This window comes from Puma concolor, chromosome B3 (genome assembly GCF_028749965.1).
Source record: "Puma concolor isolate L17-30 chromosome B3, mPumCon1.1.hap2, whole genome shotgun sequence".
NCBI lineage: Eukaryota > Metazoa > Chordata > Mammalia > Carnivora > Felidae > Puma > Puma concolor.
In genome coordinates this window covers 77207288-77220293 of record NC_141672.1, presented here as the reverse complement: position 1 = coordinate 77220293, position 13006 = coordinate 77207288, and the positions used below count along the sequence as shown (strand labels likewise).

General features: G+C 40.5%; 1 long non-coding RNA gene across 2 annotated transcripts; it reads right to left on the bottom strand.

Moving 5' to 3' along the window:
* Positions 1-5265: 5265 nt before the first annotated feature.
* On the bottom strand, positions 5266-11120 carry LOC147580120 (uncharacterized). 2 transcript variants are annotated; one of them, XR_015252546.1, is made up of 3 exons: positions 8738-11120; positions 6580-6706; positions 5266-5860 (listed from the first exon to the last, which is right to left on the bottom strand). It is a non-coding gene; the product is annotated as an uncharacterized LOC147580120 (long non-coding RNA). The 2 variants fall into 2 exon arrangements; XR_015252545.1 differs by having other exon boundaries at positions 6580-11120.
* Between the last annotated feature and the right edge of the window lie 1886 nt (positions 11121-13006).

The window sequence follows — 13006 nt, the reverse complement described above, 5'->3', positions numbered from 1 at the left end:
ATCAAATCCAACAGCATATTAAAAAATTAGTCACCACAATCAAGTGGGATTTATTCCTGGGCTGAAAAGGTGGCTCCATATTTGCAAATCAACCAATATGATACACCACATTAATGAAAGAAAGGATAAGAACCATATGACACTCTCAATAGATGCAGAAATAGCATTTGACAAAATACAGCATCCATTCTTGATAAAAATCCTCAAAAAAGTAGGGATAGAGGCAACATACCTCAATATCATAAAGTCCATATACAAAAGACCTACAGCTAATATCGTCCTCAATGAGGAAAAACTGAGAGCTTTTTCTCTACAGTCAGGAACAAGACAGGGAAATCCAGTCTCATTGTTATTTAACATTGTACTGAAAGTCCTAGCCTCAGCAATCAGACAACAAAAAGAAATAAAAGGCATCCAAATCATCAAGGAAGAAGTCAAACCTTCACTATTTGCAGATGACATGATACTCTATGTAGAAAACCCAAAAGACCCCACCAAAAAATTGCTAGAACTAATACACAAATTACGCAAAGTCACAGGATATAAAATAAACATACAGAAATCTGTTGTCTTTCTATACAACAATGATGAAGCAGCAGAAAAGAAATCAAGTAATTGATCCCATTTACAATTGCATCAAAAACAATAAAATACTTAGGGATAAATTTAACCAAAGAAGTAAAAGATCCGTGTACTCTGAAAACTATAAAACCTTTATGAAAGAAATTGAAGAGGACACAAAGAAATGGAAACGCATTCCATGCTCATGGATTGGAAGAACAAACATTGTTAAAATCTCTGTACTACCCAAAGCAATCTACACATTTAATGCAATCCCTATCAAAATAACACCAACATTTTTTAATTTATTTTTTTAATATACATCCAAGTTAGTTAGCATACAGTGCAACAGTAATTTCAGGAGTAGATTAATGCCACTTACCCATTTAGCCCATCCCCCCTCCCACAACCCCCCCCCCCCAGTAACCCTCTGTTTGTTCTCCATATTTAAGAGTCTCTTATGTTTTTGTCCCCTTCCCTGTTTTTATATTATTTTTGCATCTCTTCCTTTATGTTCATCTGTTTTGTGTCTTAAAGTTCTCATATGAGTGAAGTCATTTGATATTTGTGTTACTCTGACTAATTTCACTTAGCATAATACCCTCTAGTTCCATTCACATAATTGCAAATGAACACCAGCATTTTTTACAGAGGTAGAACAAACAATCCTACAATTTGTATGGAGCCACAAAGGACCCCAAATAACCAAAGCAATCCTGAAAAAGAAAAGCAAACCTGGAGGCATCACAATTCTGGACTTCAAGATGTATTACAAACCTGTAGTCATCAGGACAGTATGTTACTGCTGTAAAAATAGACACATAGATCAATGGAATAGAATAGAAAACCCAGAAATGGACCCACAACTATATGGTCAACTAGTCTTCAACTAAGCATGAAAGAATGTCCAATGAAAAAAACAAAGACAGTCTCTTCAACAAATGGTGTTCGGAAAACTGGACAGCAACATGCAGAATGAAACTGGACCACTTTCTTACACCATACACAAAAATAAATTCAAAATGGATGAAAGACCTATATGTGAGATAGGAAACTGTAAAAATCATAGAGGAGAACAGAGGCGGTAACCTCTTTGACCTCAGCTGAAGCAACTTCTTACTAGACACGTCTCCAGAACAAATGGAAACAAAAGCAAATATGAACTACTGGGACTTGATCAAGATAAAAGTCTTCTGCACAGCAAAGGAAAAAATCAACGAAACTAAAAGGCAACCTATAGAATCTCAATCTTCTGTTGATGAATATGTAGAAAATTTTTACCAACGTAGATTTAGATGTGGAATTGTCAAGCCATATGTATATTTTCAATTTTACTGAATATTGCCATATTTTCTTCAAACCGATCGTAGCATATTGCATTTTCCAAAGATGTCCACACCAACATATCCCATTCTACATGCTCTTCTTGTAGTGCGATGTTGATTCTCCTTTATTAAAAGGTATGGTCTGTGTTTCCTTTCCCTGAGTATGGGTTAGTTTTAGGAACTCACTTCTATTTTATTTTTTTAATGTTTATTTTTGAGAGAAAGAGCGCAAGTGGGGGAGGTGCAGAGACAGAGGAGAGACAGAGAATTTGAAGCAGGTTCCGCAATGACAGCAGAGAGCCCCATATGGGGCTTGAAGTCATGAACCACCACGAGATCAGGACCTGATTCAAAATAAGATGCTCAATGCCTAAGCCACCCAGGGACCCTGGAACTCACTTCTAATAAATAGAACACAAAGTAGCACTGCATGATGTCCACGGCCAAGTCATAAGAGGTGATACAGCTTCAGCTGCATTGTCCTTCTCTGTCTTGGGACACAATCTCCATGCTATAGAGAAGCTCATGCCACCCAGAGAAGCCTGGTACAGATATTTCAGCCAACAGGCCCAGCTAATGTCTCAGCCACTATCAACCACTCATCATGTGTGGTGAACACGCCTTCAGGTGATTCCTGCTCTTAATCTTTGAGTCCTCCAGCTGTGGCCTCAGACATTGGAGCAGAGACAAGCTGCCCTCACTGTGTTCTATTTGAATTCCTGACCCACTCAAATTTTTCCTTTCTTTATAACAAAACAAAACAAAAAACCCACAGGAGGGAGATTTCTCACACAAACCTTCTAAGGGAAATATTGAGCAATATAACAGCCTATGGCCCCAGTTTTTACCACATAGGCAGAAATGTTCTTTTTTCCCCTCTTGTGGTCATATTGTATAGCACCCTCCTAACAACAGTTAACTAACAACAGTTGATAAACGGCCGTTAGCCAAGATTGCAATGCAGGCTGCAGCTCAGTGTCTAAAAGTCTAAAAGTCCATTCATGTCATGTTCCAGCTACTGTTTTAATCAAAGGACTTCACCATGTGGGAGTCTCAGAGTGTTCACTATCAAGGACAGAGTAAAGCTGGGGAGTGTTTTAGTTGTTTTTTTGTTTTTTGCTTCTTTGTTTTTTATTTAACTGAAATCCATACTTCATTCAGATTTCCTTAGATTTTACCAATGTTCTTGTTCTGTTCCAGGGTCCCATCCAAGACACCACTTTATATTTAGTTGTCATGTGTCCTTAGGCTCCTCTTGACTATGACAGTCTTTCAAACTATCCTTGTTTTTGAGGACCATGATAATTTTGTAGAGAACTGGTCAGGTGTTTTGCAAAATGTAATCATCCTAGTTTTAAACCAACTTTTCTGGGGTGCCTGGGTGGCTCAGTTGGTTAAGTTTCGGACTCTTGATTTAGGCTCAGGTCATGATCTCAGGCTCTGCGCTGACAGCACAGGGCTTGCTTGGTATTCTCTCCCCCCCCCCCCCCGCCCTTACCCCTTCCCTCAAAAATAAATAAATAAACATTAAACCAAATTTTCTTTCAAATTGTCATTAATTGGTGGGCCCAGGCTGCAAAGAGGAATAGTTGGCTTTTGCATTGAAAAGACCTGTGGTAGGAATAAACAGACTATCCTTGGAAGTGGGGGACTGAGTGAGTGAGTGATTGATTGATTTTCACACTGACACGTTTTTAACCTGCAGCTTTCAGAGCAGAGATGACCCGGTTCTGGCAGGTGCACGGAGACCAGGGCCCCTGTGCCCACCGTGTTCGCGGGGCGGGCAGTCTATCACACCCTGCATCCTCCTGTTGTAACCGCCAAGCATAGGCCGGGGTGTCTGTGTCCAGCTGGGCCAGCCCACGGCCAAAGTCGGTCTGGTACATGGCACCTCTGCCGGGTCCGCACCCCCTCCCACGGTTGCTTCAGGGTGCCAGCCGTCCCTCGGGGACCGGGTGGGGGACCACGGAAGCCCCTGGCTCTGAGGAGCACCCGTTAGATGAGACCCGGACCCCTGCCTCCCTTCAGGGCCCAGTGGGAAGAGCGTCCAGGAAAGATCTGGGGTCTCACGGGGAAGACTTCAGGGGCGCAGTGCGCCAGGGGCTGTGCCCAGGCTCTCTGAGAAACTTAACAGGAACCCATGGGGGAGGGGAAGGAAAAAAAAAAAAAAAGAGGTGAGAGTGGGAGAGAGCCAAAGCATAAGAGACTCTTAAAAACTGAGAAGAAACTGAGGGTGATGGGGGGTGGGAGGGAGGAGAGAGTGGGTGATGGCTATTGAAGAGGGCATCTTTTGGGATGAGCACTGGGTGTTGTATGGAAACCAATTTGACAATAAATTTCATATATTAAAAAATAAAAATAAAATAAAATAAAATTTCTAAATGTTTAATTATTTTGAGAGGGAGAAAGAGAGAGAACGAAGCAGGGGAGGGGCAGAGAGAGAGGGAGACAGAATCTGAGCACAGAGTCCAATGTGGGGCTCAAACTCATGGACCATGAGATCATGTCCAGAGCCGAAGTTGGATGTTTAACTGACAGAGACACCCAGGCGCCCCTAGAATTATGTTTTAAATTGTTAAGTTCCAAGTAACTGATTAAAATTTTAAAATAATATTTGTTTAATAATTTTTATGCATCAAGCTCTGCTATTCAGGGAACACCATCCCAGGGTCCTCCCTGGATTGCTCACGTCTGCATATAGAGACCCATGACGCTATGGAATCTTAAGGAGAGGCTTTCTGGACCTGAAATGCTCACCAGCATCAGGGAATAGATGTACATCAAGGAAGAAAGGCTTCACAAAATTCCACATGGGCTAACTTCTTCATTCTGCAACTTCTTTCACAAAGCCCCTCTCAGTTCAGACTATTCTCATTCCAACAATTCTCATATCAGAAGAAGCATGGAGAAGAGTAGGATATAAGCTTTCCTGCTTATCCTGGAGAAGGAGGACTAGAAGAGTTTCTTTATGTTATTTTTGCGGGCCCTCGGGCCATCAAAGTAAATGGTATGCTCTTTCCATTGGTATTTGAAAGCTTCTACCTGACAAGGCCCTTGTAATTTATTGGCACCATAAATTCTGTTCAGAACTGTGTAACCTTCCTATTGTTCAGGTTTGTTGCCTAGTGTGATACCAAGATTACATTGACACTGAAGAGCAAACATGGGGAGAATCTCAGCACCCAAAGGGGATCATGAAATAAATCAAAAGCATTTTCCAAAGTTTATCAGAAACCATGGGGAAAAGGGGTTCCAAGGCCTAAACAGTTAGAGACAAAGAACAAAATAAAGTTATACTGAATTTATAACAGACCTTTCCATGTTCTAACACACATTGTAAATATCTTAGAACCAACCATGATAAGCAGACTTTTAAATTTTTTATTTTATTTTATTTTATTTTATTTTATTTTATTTTATTTTATAGGAGAGAATGAGTGGGTGAGAGGAGCAGAGGGGGAGAGAGAATCCCAAACAGGCTCCAAACTCAGTGTGGGGCTCAACACACAGCTCGATTCTACCACCCTGGGATCATAACCTGAGCCGAAACCAAGAATCAGATGCTCAGCCTACTGAGCCATCCAGGCGCCGCAGCAGACTTTTTAAACTTTTCTAAACACAGACGACCTACTCTTTCTCCTCAACAGAGCATCCAGTACTACCAGTGTTTCTGCAATAGTATTCCTCTAAGATATAAGAGGATTAGTGGTCTTTAAACCATTATCAGGAGAACAAAAAGGAAAAGAAATGAAAGTCAAAGGGAGAAAAGGTTTTATTTACTTTTACCTCCTCTGAATGGCCTTACTGACATTTTAATTATTCTTTTTAAAGCCTTAACCCATAACTATTGACTAATGTGAATTAGAAAAACTTACCTAATCCTTTTCTCTCTCCATAGAGGACCTGGTGGAACCTTCTGTTCCCACAATACTAATCTTCTGAGATAACAGGGAATTAAAGACCTTTGAAGTTCACTACATAGGAAAAGAAATGAAATGCAAACCAATAGGTGCTATTGGTTTTAACCCTCCTGGATGGTTGACTGTCTAGGTAGCCTTTTGCAAAGCCTTCTTAACCATAGTTGTTATGCATTAGTGTGCGGTGGGATTAAACATTCCATCACACCGCCAGTTTTCAGAGAATTCATTAGGATACCTAAGATACTCACAAATGCATTTTCCAACTTCCCTTAAATCATGTCCCCACTTGACTACTGGTCACATGGAAACCCCTGAGATAGTCCACTGAGTAAAAAAACAAGGTGGTTCTTGTCAGGATATACTGAACTGGCTAAAGAGCTGACTCCCAAGGAGAGTGGCCAGAGTGCAAAGTAAAATGCCCTGTTGATTCAGGCTGATGTCAGAATTCTAAAAGAACCAGGGGCATCTGGGTGCCTCAGTCGGCTAGGCATCCAACTCTTGGTTTCAGCTCAGGTCATGATCTCATGGTTGGTGAGATCCAGCCCCCCGTCAGGCTCTGTGCTGACAGAGTGGAGTCTGCTTGGGATTTTCAATCTCTTGCTCTCTCTCGCTCTCTCTCTCTCTCCCCCCCTAGCCCCCCACACATGCTCTCTTTCCCTCAAAATAAAGAAACAAACAAAAAAAAAAATTCTAGAAGAACCATCCCAGTGGGAGGACAGGTTTCAAGCACTACCTGACTCTATAAGTCAGGTGGGAACTGTGGTAATATTTACCGTGAATAGCCTGCTGAAAGAAGGCTTCTGCCACCAGCTCAAGGGTCTGGAACTAAGGAGGCAGCTCTTGACAGGAGAGCACTGGTAAGAGATTTGAATCTCTAGGGTTCTGGTCCTGGTGCCAGTCCTAGAAGACAACTAGAGTTAAAAACAGGAAACCCAAACAATCAGTGAGATATAGAACAGAAATTAGTATCACATATAATTGGTAGAATATTCTGGTTTATATACTTATTGATGTTTCGCACACTCAGTGTACTGAGTCAGATGAAAATATGTCCCACCATTCATCAATCAAACATTTCTCAGCATGGACTCTGTACCAGGTAATAAGGATTCAAAGACACACCCCAGTCCCAGGGAGCCTCCAGCCTCGTGGACTCACTAGATATGGCCACTCATCTGCCTCCATGCACAGCAAGACCACAGGCATTATGGGAGAAAGTGTCTCTCACACTGGGAGCTTTATCTTCTCATGGAGTCTTTGCTCATACCCTCTTATATCCTCCCTCCCTCCTTCTTTCCTCATCTTGTCTCCTTTTCTCCCTTTCAGATATTCTATATCCCTTGGCCTATTTCAGTACATGGCTCACTCACATTTGATTACAGCACATGTGTGTCTCTCTGTTTTCAACAATATGTGCTGAACTGGAACATTCTAGAGATCATTATCTGGGCGTAATCTGGCTTGGATATTATTAGTGGACCTTCACATAGTTTTACTTAATAAACTTTCAGACTATTGGAGAATATTCACACAGGAGATCCTGATAGAGTCTCCAGAGCTCTATCTCAGAGAAACCAGGAGCATCTGAATTTGTGATGATGCACAATTAGTGAGAACAAAAAGATGCATTCTAAGGTTGTTCACTTTTAAAATGATTCCATATTTGCATAGAATTATCTTCCCAAATAACAAGATCTGTTAGCAAAGGTCTATAGCACAGTAACTTTTTTTAAATTTATTTTGAGAGACACAGGGAGAGCACAAGCAGGGAGGGGCAGAGAGAGAGGAAGAATCTCAAGGAGGCACTGTCAGCACAGATCCCAATGCAGGGCTCCAACCCCATGAGACCCTGACCTGAGTCAAAATCAAGAGTAGTCAGACGCTTCACCAACTGAGCCATCCAGGTGCCCCTGTAGCACAGTAAGTTCTAATTTGAGGCAATAATTTGGCTCTCAGGAATGTTGCCAGAAACTTCCCCATCCCCACATTTTTGAGACTAAGGAAGAGATGCTCAATCATCAGAAAACCAGTTCTCTTTCTCAGCTCACCTCCCCTGTAACACACACACACACACACACACACACACACACACACACACCAAAAGCCTCCTTTAAGTTTAGGTGAGGTTAAGAAAGAGCAGCTGAGGGGCACAGTGCATGAACTCCTCTACCTTTGCAGAAACTGCTGCAGTTCCCAGCAACTGGATCTCACGTTGCAACTCAAGGTAAATTTGAAATTACAGACTGGATACAATTATGTCATATTCTCCCTATTCTGAGTCCTTAGGTGGGAAGAGCACAGAGACAGTGCTCAGAAATTTTTCAGTAAGAAAATTAAAAAAAAAATGCAAGGCAGAATATTTTTCTGAGATCTTACTTTTTCTTTCTTCTCTTATATTTTCCTCATTCCCCTCATTCCAACAGGAAGCCAGATGTTTTGTATTTCCTTGGCTTGGGGATATCTGTAGTCTTTGAAGGAGGGATGTATTTGAAGTCATACTTAATTTTATTGGGTTGTTTTTCTTTTTTGAGAAACCCAAATTCAGTGTAAAGTATTAGTCTCAGCATGCCTAGGTGGCTCAACGGTTTAGTGTCCAACTGTTGATTTCAGCTCAGGTAATGATCCCAGGATCATGGGATCGAGTCCCTTGTCAGGCTCCTCAGTAAGTGTGGAACCTGCTTAAAATTCTCTCTCTCTCTCTCTCTCTCTCTCTCTCTCTCTCTCTCTCTCCCCCTCTGCCCCTCTCCCCACTCTCTCTCTCAAATAATTTTAAAAAATAAATTCAAAAAAGTAGTAGTCTCTTAGAAAGTATGGGAATGTTGAGCTTGGGGAGAGACCATAAGAGCAAGGTTGGAGGGAAGGAATGATCGCCTGGGGGAAGCAGCATGGGTGAACCTAGGAAGGCTGACCCCAGGCACAAATAATCCTCACCTCCAGGAAAATCCCTGTGTCCTCAAACTATTTGTGGGTACCCTCTGGTCTGAGGAGAGGGAGCCAGGAGCAGGTCCAGCTGGACAAGCAGCAACATGGAGCCCAGGTCACCATAAGGCTGGCCATTTCCTGCTCAAAAATAAAGAGAGACAAGGGAGGAGTCTAGGTTGCTGATCTCATTGTGCTCTGCAGAGAAGTGCTCTCCTATTATTGCATTTTCTTTTTTAAGAAGAGATCAAGGCTCAATGTGCAAAATATTCTCATCAAAGATACAAATTCAAGCATGTTTTGTTTGTTATTATTATTATTTTTTAATGCTCATCTCCACAACCACAGACTACACCTCAACTCTTGCTTGCTAGAGGTCCCACTCTCCACATTGTCTTCATTACTTCAAATTTCTTTGGTTTCCTTTTCCCTTAAGGATGATGTTCTCTCCAGCACCAGCACATGACTGCAGCTTGGCCTGGCCACGTGAATCACCACCCATCCCTGGAAGGCAAATTCTCCCCTCAACCCTGACTTAGTCTTTTCTTATCCAAAACCTTGGTACCCAGCTTCCATTAGGAAACAAGTATTTCTTTGGGTGCCTGGATAGCTCAGTCCATTAGCTGAAGTTAGCTGAAGTCCAACTTCAGCTCAGGTCATGATCTTGTGGTTCATGGGCCCAAGCCCCATGTCAGGCTCTGTGCTGACAGCTCAGAGCCTGGAGCCTGCTTCAGATTCTGTGTCTCCCTCTCTCTCTGCCCCTCCCCCACTCATGCTCTGTCTCTCTCTGTCTCTCAAAAATAAATAAATGTTTTTAAATTTTTTTAATAAAAAAGGAAATAAGTACTCCTTTTATTTGCCTCCATTTGGAGGCCTGATGCCAACAAAGTAAGATTTTCCCCATTCCTACCCTGTAGGATTTCTTACATTTACCTACAAAGGTTATGTAGGTAATGCCTCCTCAGAGGAGGCAAGAGGTAGCCTGTGGCTCAGTCCACCTTCCAAGTCCAAAGGATAGGAAAAATCAAAAGAAAAAAGGGAGAGTGTTTTTCACACCTTTGAAAATTATCTGGAGAGAGTAAATTCTCCAGAAACTCCCTGGGTCTTTCCATTTTATGTTCAGTGCATCTCTTCTCCTTTTGTCTATAATGAAACTCTCTTGACCTAAATGCTATGCTCCAGACACTATCCCTCTCAGCCTTAAAGATTTACTTCTGTTCGATACGTCATATTCTATAATCAGAATTATAGAAACTGCCACAGGCCAGTTTCTACAGGATGATAAGTACAATTTATTTTTTTCCAGCTTTGAGGCATAACTGGCTCACAAAAACCTGCACATAATTAATGCAGATCATTTGGTACATGTGGACATAATGTATATAATCAAGTTACCATCACACAATCAAGGTGTGATTTATCAAGGTAATAAACATATTCATCACCACATCCAAAAGTTTCTTTGTGTCCCTTTGTTGTTGTTACTGTTGTTTTGAGATAAAACTTAACCTGAGAGATCTATCCTCTTAACAAAATTTTAAGTGCACTGTATCTGTTAACTGTATGCACTATGTTATACAGAAAATTTCTGAACTTGTTCATCTTGTATGACTAACTTTATGCACATTGAGCAACTCCCCATATTTTCCCTCCCTCATCTACCATCCTTTCATTTACTTCTATACATATGACTATTTTAAACACTTCATATATAAGAAATCATACAGTATTTTCCCTCTGTGGCTCATTTATTTCACTTACAAAGTTTTAAAGGTCCATTCACAGTGTCACAAGTGGCAGGATTTCCTCTTTAAGGCTGAATAATATTCAATTATATGTATACACAACATTTTCTTTATTCATTCATCTGTTGGTGAACATTTGGGTCATTTCCATATCTTGGCTATTGTAAATAATGCTACAACGAACAGGGAGTCCAGATATCTCTCTAGGATCTTGACTCCAATTCTTTTGGATATATATCCAGAAGCAGAATTGCTGGACAATATGGTAATTCTATTTTTAATTTTTTGAAGAGGAGCCTCCACACTGTTTTCCACAGTGGCTATATAATTTGCATTCCCACCATCAGTACAGAAGCGTTCTCTTTTCTCCACACCCTCACCACACTGTTTATCTCTTATCTTTTTGATAAGAGTCATTCTAAGAGGTGTGAAGTTATATCTCAATATCTTTTAACAGGTGGTAAGTGGTTTTGTTTGCATTTCCTGATGATTAATAATGTTGAGCATCTTTTCATGTACTTGTTGGCCATCTGTATGTCTTTTTTGGTTAGATGTACATTCAAGTCTTTTGCCACTTTAAAATTGGATTATTTTTTTGCTAGTGAGTTATAGGAGTTCCTTATATATTTTTGAAATTAACCTCTTATCAGATATATGGAAAAGAAAAGTAAAATTATTTCTGTTTGCCAATGACATGATCTGATATGTAACAAACCCTGAAGACCACCCCCCCACCCCCACCCCCACACACAATGGATACAACTAATAAACAAATTCTTTAAAATCACAGGACACAAATTCAACATATAAAAATCACTTGCATTTCTATACACCAACAGCAAACTATCTGAAAAGGAAATTAAGAAAACAATCCCATTTATAATAGCACTAAAGAGAATAAAATGCTTAGGAATAAACCTAATCAAAGAGGTAGAAGATTTATATACTAAAAACTATAAAATGTTGATGATAGAAATTAAAGCATAAACAAATAAATGGAAAGACATTCTGTGTTTGTGGATTAGAAGAATCAATATTGTTAAAATGTCCATATTACCCAAATCAATCTACAGTTTCAATGCAATTTTTATCAAAATCCCAAAGACAATTTTTATAGACACAGAGGAAAAAAATCCTGAAATTCATATGGAACCACAAAAGACCTCCAAATGGCCAAAGCGAATTTGATCAAGAAGAACAAAGCTGGAGGTATCACACTTCCTGATTTCAAAATATATTACAAAGCTACAGTAATTTAAATGGTATGGTATTGGCATAAAAATAACTATGATTTAGTCTCCACTTACTTTCTGAGCTTCAAACCAAATTCCATTTCTTTCCCCATTTTTCTCATCATCATAGATTTATAAATAATTCCATTCCCTTTCTCCACTGGCACCATCACCATGAAATTACCATACTCCAGATACCCAGGGCCTGGATGAGGATAACTGGCCAATAAGCTTATGTCTCTGGGAACTCAGTGTAGTGTGTGCACATGTGTGTGCACATGTGCCTGTGTATGTGTGTATGTGTGTGTGTTTGTGTGTAGTTTGAGGTAAAGACCAGATCTCTAACTGGATGGGGAGATGAGGAAATTGACTTCAGTAAGTATGTGTGGAAGTCTTCCCTGTGTCAAACACAGATCTAGGTGCAGGAGATATGTGGATAAATATGCATGGACTTTCTCCTGATGATCTCTCAATTAAATCAAAGATGAGAATCTGGACATGACAGACATAAAGACTGTACTTTCCATAGAATAATGGACGTACCTGTTAGTTATGTCTCTCTGTTCCATCATCCTATCTGAAAGAAAGTTCTTTTTTTTTTTTTCATAAGCATTGAAGGGTGAAAATATGTCAGATCTGGCAATAAGTTTAGTGTTGCTGCCTAAAAGAGCTTATGTCTTGCTTACTTTTTCATAGCTACGATGTTAACTGTATCACACAATGGGATATTTGTATATATAGCTTTATTTCTCATATAGTCACAGAACTTGTGAGGCAAGGAAACCTGGATTGGGCCCCCATTCATTCAGTTCCTTGCCTGTTGCAGTGTTTGGAAGACTTGATCTCTCTAATGAACCCTCAGTAGCTAATACAGGTTCTCTGCATGCTCCAGGGTGGCTCTGAAGGTGAAAGCACCTTGCTTGAGGTCATACAACTTAAAAGTATCAGGGATTTTAATGAAACTTTTATTTTTGAGAGAGAAAATGAGTAGGGGAGGGGCAGAGAGAGAGGGGGCAGAGGATCTCAAGTGGGCTCTTCACTAACAGCAGTGAGTCCAATGCAGAGGTAGAACCCAGGAACTGTGATATCATGACCTGAGCTGAAGTCAGACACTTAACTGACTGAGCCACATTTTAATGACACTTTTGATGATAATTGTCATCATACAAGACTTGTGCTTTCTTCCTAACATCAAACTGCCTTCTTAAGAAAATGGTAGGAGACTGGGAGAGGAGCCAAGATGGCGAAAGAGCATGGAAGTTTTTTGTGTCTCTCGGGTCCATGAAATAGAGCCAAACCAACAC